We start from the raw sequence: 12,395 nt of genomic DNA on the forward strand, positions 1-12,395 counted from the left end.
ATCAGAGTATTACTAAATATAGCATTACATGTAACATCGAATAAAATGCCCTACAGGCTTACATCTTTCCAAGCCAACACTTGGATTCAAAAATATGAGTTCTAATCTCAATACAAGAAAAGCCCTAGGCTTGAATGTTTACATGTACAAATAAATATCAACTATTAACTAAAGATAGTCTTCTTCAATCCAGATGCCAAACCCTCCCAAGCTAAGTTCTTGGAGGTAGTTTATCGCCTGAACTTGAAAATGATGTTCCTATAAAGGGTGAGCCACAGCCCAGTAGAGATATACTAAACCACATATAAGCAATGAATAAAGCAATAGCATTCAACAGATGGTCAACCAAAATAATCAATTACTTCATTTTACAGTCTCATGACACTATTGACAAAGATACGTTTTACTTTCCAATTTTATCCATATGGCTCAGAACCTGGCCAAACTTACAACAGTGAATCACATATATCATATTCACATTCTTCCATTATCAACAACAAATGAGACTCAAGCTCATATCAAACACTTCATACTTCCAGATTGATACACATTTTAGTGTTGTATCAATAAAACACTTCTATATAAATAAGCACACATAAAAGTGATGCTAATGGAGTCCATCCCCTATCTCCTCCCAAACAAAATCCGGTTTAGAGGTCCATCCCCTATCTTCCCCTAAACCGTGGAGTACATCCCCTATCTCCTCCCACACACAAAACAATGTATGCAAATGCAATGCTCAATCAATACACATATTTTCTGTATTAATGCCATAGTCAAAATTAATGATTTAACCAATGTGATTAGTTTCAGTTATTCCTAATCCACATGCAATGTCTACAACAATCACGACTATCCTCCACCGATAGCCCAAAACAGTTATTTCTAAACTGAAAATAACCATGTCAACAATTCAATGGACAAATAATACCAATTACCCAATTATGCCATTTAATCAATAAATTCCCCAATTCCATGAATTTAACCCTCTTTTCCCAATTCCATGAATTACTTATACAAATTAATTCAATAATACAACTAGGGTTTTTCCCAAAATTTACCCAAGTATTCCCAACATATCAAAATACCAAAACTTATAACAAAACCTATAAAATGGAGTAGGAAATCCCTACCTCAAAGAAAATAACCCGAATGGAGAAGATAGAGATAAATGCCCAAATTCCAATGTGCTCAAAATCACCAAATGTTCAGATTAGAATGAAGCCCAAGCCGTCCTCTATCTTTCTAATGAAGGATCTAGGGTAGAAACACACCCTAAGTGGATCAAATCTAAGAGAGAAGGTGAATAGGGAGAGAGAGAAGTCGGACCTAGGGTTTGGAATCAAAAAGAATGTGAAAAAGACTGATCAAAACCCGCTGTTGCGTATATAAACTGGACAGGCTCGCTCGAGCGAAGACTTGGTCGCTCGAGCGACCAGACACAGAGAAACTACGCTCGAGCCAAGGAAGCCTTGCTCGAGCCAACAAGCCAAAAACTCGCTCGAGCGAAAGAAAGCTCGATCGAGCGAAGAACTCAAACCCTCAGGTCTGTAACCAGACACACGCTCGAGCGAAAGAACAATTGCTCGAGCGAAGAACGAACTAACTCGCTCGAGCGAATAAAAGCTCGCTCGAGCCAAGAATGCAAAGCTACAGGTCCAAACCAGAAACAAACTCTCGCTCGAGCTACCAAACCCCGGCTCGAGCGAAGAACCAAAAACAACAGCTCGCTCGAGCGACAAACGCCTCGCTCGAGCGAAGATCCAAAATACTGGACAGCAACACATGATTTCTAAACCCAACCAACCTGAAATAAACCTGCCCAACACATCCTATAATTCCAAATGAGAAATAAAGGACAACAACAACCGTTATACAATGACAGAATCTACGGAACCTAAGTTCGGATACAATAATCAAATGGGAGAAGACCGGGGTCGCTATAACCTCCCCCCCTTCAAAGAATTTCGTCCCCGAAATTAAGCATAAGTTTTTTTTTTTTTTTGAAAACAGATTCCCTTTTTTTTAACAATTCATTAGTAAACATCTTGACCCAAAACTGGTCATCTCATCTCTTTATCAAGAGGCATCTCACATTAAATATATAACACAACATATATCTCAACCTGTATCATTATTATGCATTATTCCTTTCAATGTTAACAATCCCCATATCATATTCAATTGCATGATATATATAATACACTCAGCAATGTAATCAACATATGCAATGCTATACTAAACTTCTATAAAGAAGCAAGTTTCAAGATACACCCATTCACCAAAACATACTCAACATTTTACAACTTAAGATATATGTAAAGCCCTTAAGTTCAACAATATTACAAAATCTAAATACAAGATTACAAATGAATAAACATGTCCGCGTATTTTTCGCGGACTTCCAATTCACGCTCCCAAGTGGCTTCCTCCACTCCATGATGTTTCCACAACACTTTTACCAAAGGAATGGTCTTGCCTCGCAAAACTTGATCCCGCCTATCCAATACCCGAACCGGTCTCTCCTCATACGAGACGTCCACATCAACCACTAAATCGGTCCAATCCAACACATGTGATGGATCCGGCTCATACTTCCGAAGCATACTCACATGAAACACGTCATGTACTCCAGACAACTGCGGCGGCAAAGCTAAACGATAAGCAGCCTCTCCAATCCTCTCAAGGATCTCAAACGGACCAATAAACCGAGGGGACAACTTCCCACTCTTCCCAAACCTCATTAAACCCCGTCTAGGTGATATCTTCAGAAAGACATGATCACCCACCTCAAACACCAAAGGTCTCCTCCTACGGTCGGCATACGATTTCTGACGACTCTGTGCTGTAACAAGCCTCTTACGGATAAGCTTAACTTTCTCCGTTGTTTCTCTCACCAACTCTGGACCCAACAGAGGTGCATCACCCACCTCGGCCCAACACACAGGAGATCTACACGGTCGGCCATACAAGGCCTCAAATGGTGCCATCCCGATACTAGACTGGAAACTGTTATTGTAGGCAAACTCCACCAACGGCAAGTGCCTCTCCCACGACCCACTAAAGTCTAGAACACAACCCCGAAGCATATCCTCAAGTATCTGAATAGTACGCTCGGACTGTCCATCAGTCTGAGGATGATAAGCCGTGCTAAAGGTCAACTTAGTGCCTAAGGCACTCTGCAAACTCTGCCACAACCTGGCAGTAAAACGAGGATCTCTATCTGAGACGATCGTCACTGGGACCCCGTGCAATCTCACTATGTCCCGAATATACAAGTCGGCAAGATGATCTACCGTATCTCTCACGCGCATAGAAATAAAGTGCGCCGACTTAGTCAACCGGTCTACAACCACCCATATAGCATCACTTCCCCGCTGAGTCCTCGGAAGACCTACAACGAAGTCCATAGTGACATGCTCCCACTTCCACTCGGCAATAGGCAAGGGTTGCAACAAACCCGCTGGCCTCTGATGCTCGGCCTTCACTTGCTGGCAAGTAAGGCACTTAGATACGAAAGCTGCCACATCTCTCTTCATACCCTGCCACCAAAACTGGCGACCCAAATCCCGATACATCTTAGTGCCTCCCGGATGCACCGCAAGGCGTGAATGGTGGAACTCTCGGAGTACTTCCTCTCGGCAAGACTCCGGCACAAACAGACGGTCTCGGTATCTCACACTAAGGTCGGGATACACCGCCAAACCTTTCTCAACCTTTCCACCGGAAATCTTCTCGCGGAGAGATTCTACCTCAAGGTCACCTCTCTGAGCCTCTAACACTTGAGTCACAAGCGTAGGCTGAACAACAACAGAAAACAAGGCCGCAGCCTCAACGGATTCGCCCAGAAATAAATCAAACTCCCCAAGTGCACCCAACATCTCCCATTCTCGAATGGCTATACTAGCTATGTCACCAACAGGTTTCCTGCTAAGGGCATCGGCCACCACATTGGCCTTTCCCGGATGATAATGCAACTCAAAGTCATAATCCTCTATAAATTCCATCCACCTCCTCTGCCTCAAGTTCAAATCTTTCTGTGTAAACAAATATTTCAGACTCTTATGATCCGAGAACACCTCGAACCTCTCACCATAAAGATAATGCCTCCAAATCTTCAAGGCAAATATCACAGCTGCTAACTCTAGATCATGCGTAGGATAATTCTGCTCGTGAATTTTCAACTGACGTGAGCCAAAGGCAACCACTTTCCCTTCTTGCATTAACACACAACACAGACCCTCTCGTGAGGCGTCACAATAGACTGTATAACCCAACCCTCTCTCTGGAATAATCAGTACTGGGGCAGTAGTCAGTCTAACTTTCAACTCCTGAAACGACTTTTCACAAGACTCACTCCATACAAATTTGACTCCCTTCCGAGTCAGTCTAGTCAACGGTGATGCTAACCTGGAGAAATCTTTCACAAACCGATGGTAATACCCAGCTAATCCCAGAAAACTGCGGATCTCAAATACACTCTTAGGCTGTGCCCAATCCTGCACTGCCTTTACTTTGGATGTATCAACAGACACTCCTTCACCGGATACCACATGGCCTAAGAATTTGACTTCCCTCAGCCAGAACTCACACTTCCCAAACTTGGCATACAGCCTATGGGCTCTAAGTAACTCAAGCACCACCCTCAAGTGTGCCTCGTGCTCCTCCTCAGAAGACGAATAGATAAGGATGTCGTCCACAAAAACGACTACAAACCGATCCAAGAATTCCCGGAAGATCCGGTTCATCAAATCCATAAAAACTGCCGGTGCATTGGTGAGCCCGAATGGCATCACCAAAAACTCATAATGGCCATACCGCGTACGGAATGCCGTCTTCGGAATATCCTCTTCCCTGACCCTCAACTGGTGGTAACCCGATCTCAAGTCTATCTTAGAGAAACAACGGGAACCCTTCAACTGGTCAAACAGATCATCTATACGAGGCATAGGGTACTTATTCTTAACCGTAGCCCGATTCAATTTTCGGTAATCTATACACAGTCTCAAAGCACCACCTTTCTTTTTAACAAAGAGAGCTGGTGCTCCCCACGGCGAAACACTAGGACGTATAAAACCCTTGTCTAACAACTCCTGGAGCTGAATCTTCAACTCAACTAACTCGGCTGGGGCAAAACGATAAGGTGCCATAGAAATCGGCGCCGTGCCGGGCACTAGGTCAATAGAGAACTCAATCTCTCGATGCGGTGGCAAACCAACAAGATCCTCGGGAAAAACGTCCGAGTACTCACAAACCACCCTTGGCAACTCTATCTGAGTCTCAACATCCTCACTATTCGAAAGGTTAGCAAGTAGACCACTAAGCTCACTCCGTCCTCGCGGAACATACCCCGGTGGCAACACATCACCAACCCGGTCCCCCAGAAAATGAAAATACTCTCCGCTCACAGTACAACAAGTGACCCTCTGGCGGTAGCAATCAATAACTGCCCGGTATGACGATAACCAGTCCATACCCAAAATAACATCAAAACCCCTCATAGGCATAACTACAAAGGAAAATGGGATTCTATGATAATCAACCTCTATATCACAACCCCTAAGACCTTGTTTCAAGATCAATTCACCCCCAAGAGGTGACACTACACAAATAGGAGATGCTAACTGTGCTAACTCCAACTCCAAAACAGATGCAAATGCAGCAGACACAAAGGAATGAGATGCACCCGTATCAATCAAAACATTAGCAACCGAGTTGCAAAACAAGAAGGTACCTCTCACAACTGATGGTGCTGGCACAAGATCCTGCGCGGTAACAGCATACACGCGCCCAGACGACCTCTGATCAACCGGCTCAACCCTAGGAGCATAAGATTGCTGCACCGACTGAGACGATGAAGCCCCCTGATTGGCCCTCGAGGCCTGACCCGACTGAGCTGGCTGCTGACCCTGAATCGGCCTCAAACCAGATGCACCAGGTGTGCCGCCCAACTGTGGGCAATACCTCTTCATATGCCCTGGCTGACCACACTGATAACACGAGAGTGGCTGACCTCTACCCTGACCCTGGCTCTGAGATCGAGCCAAAGAAGATGCTGCTCTCTGAACTCCTCCCCTCTGAGGACAAACTGGAGACTTGTGGCCCAACTGGCCACACTTGAAACAGGTAATGTCTCCCTGGCTGCCTTTCCCCGAACTAACACTCGGTACAGGAAAAGTCGATCGAGAAAAGCTACCCTGAGACTGCTGGGGATTAAAACCCTTCTGTCTCCTACCATCATTCTGACCATCCTGACTCCTCTTGGAGCCCTTCTGCCCTTCCTCCTCCTCCTGCATCATGATTTCCATGTGGGCTGCAGCATCAACCATACGCCCATACTCCCGAATCATAGTTCCCCCAACTCTCAGCTTGAGGCCACGCCTCAACTTCTTCTCAAACTCAATACAACGGCGTTCCTCAGACGCCACCAACTCAGGTGCAAACCTGGACAAACTAGTAAATGCAGCCTCAAATTCGGCCACTGAAGAACTCGCCTGCTTAAGCTGACAAAACTGGTCTCGCAGCTTCTCCCTGACTGCTGGAGATAAGAACTTCTCCTGGAAAGCATTCACAAAAGCCTCCCATGTACCTCCTATACGCCCCTTAGTAAACTTCCACCACTGACCTGCATCCCCCTTCAACTGGAAAGATGCCAAGGTCACTTTCAACCCCTCGTCTTCGATGCCAAGCATCTCAAACGTCTTCGTTGTCTGTTCGAGCCATTCATCTGCCTTAAGCGGCTCTTTAGGATCACCCACAAATTCATCCGTGTTAGACCGGAAGAACTCCCTCTTCAGAAAGGAAGGTCCTGCATCCGCAATACCAGCCTGAGCTTGATTCTCAGCTCTGAGAATGCCTACTGACTCCCTGAATGCCCCTGCTATCTCTCGGGCTAGAGCGCCCATAGCCTGCTGGCCTACTGGCTCGGCCACATTGGCCTGGCCAATTCCCTCTTCAACTGCCGGAATCTCCTCTGGCACAGGCACCTCCTGCCTGCCCGGCCTACCACGCCTACCGCGTCCTCGTCCTCGTCCTGACATCCTAATAAAGGAAACAAAGACATTAGCACATTAATAAATGTGCCGAAGCTAAACACTCGCGTCCTAATGCAATGGACAACAATAATTCATTCCACGTAAGCACATAATCACATAAGCACCTACGAATTTCATTCCCGGATAATGATAGTCCCAATGCGTTACTATAGTTCCAGTTGGAAGCAGCAGTGATCAAGTGCCTTTCCAACAAGACTACTAGAAACTCAAGGGTCCAATCAACATCCTAGAAACTACATTCCATACCCATATAATCACATAAACATGTTAACACATAAGCATATAACATTACACTAAGTCTCTATCAAACGAGACGAACCCAATGTGATACTAATCACGTCCCACGTACCCAAAGTATTCAAACCCGGTACGCTCTGATACCAAGTTGTCACGCCCTCAAAATTAACCCATTATATATATCATAAACATGCTTTATTTAAAGAAGACAATTGATTAATTCATTCATCAGAGTATTACTAAATATAGCATTACATGTAACATCGAATAAAATGCCCTACAGGCTTACATCTTTCCAAGCCAACACTTGGATTCAAAAATATGAGTTCTAATCTCAATACAAGAAAAGCCCTAGGCTTGAATGTTTACATGTACAAATAAATATCAACTATTAACTAAAGATAGTCTTCTTCAATCCAGATGCCAAACCCTCCCAAGCTAAGTTCTTGGAGGTAGTTTATCGCCTGAACCTGAAAATGATGTTCCCATAAAGGGTGAGCCACAGCCCAGTAGAGATATACTAAACCACATATAAGCAATGAATAAAGCAATAGCATTCAACAGATGGTCAACCAAAATAATCAATTACTTCATTTTACAGTCTCATGACACTATTGACAAAGATACGTTTTACTTTCCAATTTTATCCATATGGCTCAGAACCTGGCCAAACTTACAACAGTGAATCACATATATCATATTCACATTCTTCCATTATCAACAACAAATGAGACTCAAGCTCATATCAAACACTTCATACTTCCAGATTGATACACATTTTAGTGTTGTATCAATAAAACACTTCTATATAAATAAGCACACATAAAAGTGATGCTAATGGAGTCCATCCCCTATCTCCTCCCAAACAAAATCCGGTTTAGAGGTCCATCCCCTATCTTCCTCTAAACCGTGGAGTACATCCCCTATCTCCTCCCACACACAAAACAATGTATGCAAATGCAATGCTCAATCAATACACATATTTTCTGTATTAATGCCATAGTCAAAATTAATGATTTAACCAATGTGATTAGTTTCAGTTATTCCTAATCCACATGCAATGTCTACAACAATCACGACTATCCTCCACCGATAGCCCAAAACAGTTATTTCTAAACTGAAAATAACCATGTCAACAATTCAATGGACAAATGATACCAATTACCCAATTATGCCATTTAATCAATAAATTCCCCAATTCCATGAATTTAACCCTCTTTTCCCAATTCCATGAATTACTTATACAAATTAATTCAATAATACAACTAGGGTTTTTCCCAAAATTTACCCAAGTATTCCCAACATATCAAAATACCAAAACTTAGAACAAAACCTATAAAATGGAGTAGGAAATCCCTACCTCAAAGAAAATAACCCGAATGGAGAAGATAGAGATAAATGCCCAAATTCCAATGTGCTCCAAATCACCAAATGTTCAGATTAGAATGAAGCCCAAGTCGTCCTCTATCTTTCTAATGAAGGATCTAGGGTAGAAACACACCCTAAGTGGATCAAATCTAAGAGAGAAGGTGAATAGGGAGAGAGAGAAGTCGGACCTAGGGTTTGGAATCAAAAAGAATGTGAAAAAGACTGATCAAAACCCGCTGTTGCGTATATAAACTGGACAGGCTCGCTCGAGCGAAGACTTGGTCGCTCGAGCGACCAGACACAGAGAAACTACGCTCGAGCCAAGGAAGCCTTGCTCGAGCCAACAAGCCAAAAGCTCGCTCGAGCGAAAGAAAGCTCGATCGAGCGAAGAACTCAAACCCTCAGGTCTGTAACCAGACACACGCTCGAGCGAAAGAACAATTGCTCGAGCGAAGAACGAACTAACTCGCTCGAGCGAATAAAAGCTCGCTCGAGCCAAGAATGCAAAGCTACAGGTCCAAACCAGAAACAAACTCTCGCTCGAGCTGCCAAACCCCGGCTCGAGCGAAGAACCAAAAACAACAGCTCGCTCGAGCGACAAACGCCTCGCTCGAGCGAAGATCCAAAATACTGGACAGCAACACATGATTTCTAAACCCAACCAACCTGAAATAAACCTGCCAAACACATCCTATAATTCCAAATGAGAAATAAAGGACAACAACAACCGTTATACAATGACAGAATCTACGGAACCTAAGTCCGGATACAATAATCAAATGGGAGAAGACCGGGGTCGCTATAAGTACTATATGCTTGTAAAACATCACATTAATCAGATATCGATAATTATGTGATCAAATTAGTTTTGTATAAAAATAAATAAAAGGTCAAAAAATAAACGATTAACATAAATTTGATCCGATGAGATAACTATCGATATCCGATCAATGTAATTTTTTACAAACATTCTACACATTGAACGGCTCAAATTATCAAAACGGGACCCGTGATAGGCCCTCACGAGCCCAATGCTGCCTCCAGCTTGATCACGGACTAGAGAGAAGCCAAGCCCAAAAAAGATATATTATTTTTTATTGTCATAAATAAATAATTGAATATCCATAACGATTATCCGTAACCATACAAACTCTGTCTTATGATTGTCCATCACCACTATTGCGGCAATCAGATTTTAGATCTACTGACACTCATGTAGATCCATCACAAGCCTTTATTTATTTATTTTTTCTACCTTTCTCGTTATATCTCTCTTTCTCTATTTTGTCGATAAAAAAATTACAATTTGTAGAAGCAATTGTCAAAGGGTTCAAAACATAACTTTTTTCTAATTGAACTTGTGATTCTTTTGCAATTCTACATCTTTGTAGGCCTCTCTTCTGCCATATGAAAATGTCCCATACCCCCTTTAGTATTTGACCTTCCTAAAGTTTTCATGAGGTATCAATTTATTCATCTCCACTGAAACTACCATAAAGTCTCACTTTACATCCCCTTCTCTGAAACTGTCACGAACTATTACTTGACTACCTAAACTATAAAATGATACAATTAAACCGTTCAATAAATATACTAATTTACTCATTATTCCATCTTTGGCATTTAATTTTATAAGTTCTACTCATTTACTAGAAATTTCACTTTGCTAATAGTTAAATTACAACTAAACATCAAGGCTAAATTTAACTATTTGAAGAGAATGAAATTTCACTAGTTGAAGATAATGAAATAATTATTACTACCAAGTTTTAATTAAACAATATTAAAAAAAATTAATTACACATTATAGAATTAATTAGCCAACAAATTAATTAAGAAAAATAAATTATCATTAGCTAATTAAAAAATATAGTGACAATCACTTGTTGCTCCGACGAAACCACTAGTAACATCTCTCTCTAACTCATAAGTTTTCTATTTACTCGCTAGTACATCTTTGCCTTTAATTTTATAATTTTTACTTCTTTACTAGAAATTTCATTTTTTTAATAATTTCACCTAAATATTAAGGTTAAATTCCAGTATTTAAAGAGAATGAAATTTCACTAGTTGAAATAATGGTATGTTTTATGATAACAATGAAAATGATGAAGGTGGTGGTAATAGCAATGGTGGTTTCATAATGGTGGTGGTGGTGGGGTAGTGGTGGTGTTGGTGGTGACAGTGATGATGGTTGCAACAATATTAGTGATAATTGTAGCAATTGTAAGGTTATAATGGTTTATGTTGATGCTTGTGTATAAATATTTATAAATTCAATTAGCATTAAATAATTATGTAATTTTATGTGAGAAATTCGTCATAATTTGAATGACTTTTATCATACAAACTCAATTATAATTGGATCCAAATGGATTGGACAAAAGGTACCGCCTCTTACACCAACACTACCAAATTATGAAAATGATTTTAAATAATATATACTTTGCAAATAAATATAAAAATTCTCATTTAGAATTATCTCGAGACTATAAAGCAAGGTATGTCGACAAACATGTCATACCCGTACGGAGTAATTACTGAATTATGAAATTTTTTTCCCACTCAATTTTAAAATTACTATTAGTTAATCAAGTCTATTGAAATTAATTAGAGTAATAAACTAGTTACAATTGCACGCACAAACACATAGTACCAAGAAATTTTCGCCGAAAGTCTTTTGTGCCATCTTCTTTACTACTAAATATTTAGACACGAGAAACCATTGTTTGCATTTTTTGCTATCAAAATATTTAGTCGCCAAAAACTTTATAATTTTTTTTTTAATTAATTTATCAACCACCTGTATTTATTCCATTGTTAGTGCACTCTGTACCCTGTATATAAATAAAATAATCCATATATTGATCAAATTAGCAACCATTCCACAACATACACACATTTCACTTTTAACTATCAAAAAAATTAATATTTAACGGCAAATTATAAATGAAATACAAATTCCATACAAACCAAAGTATAATCCAACATCAAAAATATAATTCCATACATAACAGATAAATAATCATTTAGACACATAAAATGATCATATAATTAAATGCACAACAAATAAATGATCGTATAGACACATAAAATATTGTTAATTTATATTCCATCCCACTAGGGAGCATTCTTCCTTAATTGGGCTGCAAAGGAGTCCTGTATTTGGACATATTAGGAAGAAAATTGGCCATATAATTTACAATACCAAGAAACTGTTGGACCTGCTTTGTATGTAAGATGTTCATTAAGGAAAATTTGTGAGTCTAACCATCACATCACACCATATAGAAGCAAAAACTAGATGGTAACACAATAGTACCTTTGATTGCTTCATGAACTCATTCATGACCCGTTTCTCAGCCTTGAGTAGCCTCACAAAAATATGGAAAGAAAGGAATGGAAACTAAAAGCATTCAATGACTCAAACTTTTATATATCAAAATGGCATGTGAAAATGGCATCCATCAATAACCAAACTAAAGTTCCATGGCTTGTCACAATGGAATTAGTTAGATCGCATAAGAAATAAAAAAAGCAAGAGAATCCCGCCCAAAACCAAAAGTACCAACTCTGCCTAGCGGGTGTTACATGTGTGTGCACAAGATACAATATGGTCTAAAGGGTTGATGAAGGAGCCACTGGTCAATAGTACTCCCCAAAATATGGTCTAACGGTTGTTCCCATTACATTACCTAGCAAAAATTTAAAATAAAAAAATCCTCAAGCATTCTG

This window comes from Camellia sinensis, chromosome 3 (genome assembly GCF_055761805.1).
Source record: "Camellia sinensis isolate YWXY chromosome 3, ASM5576180v1, whole genome shotgun sequence".
Taxonomy (NCBI): Eukaryota; Viridiplantae; Streptophyta; class Magnoliopsida; order Ericales; family Theaceae; genus Camellia; species Camellia sinensis.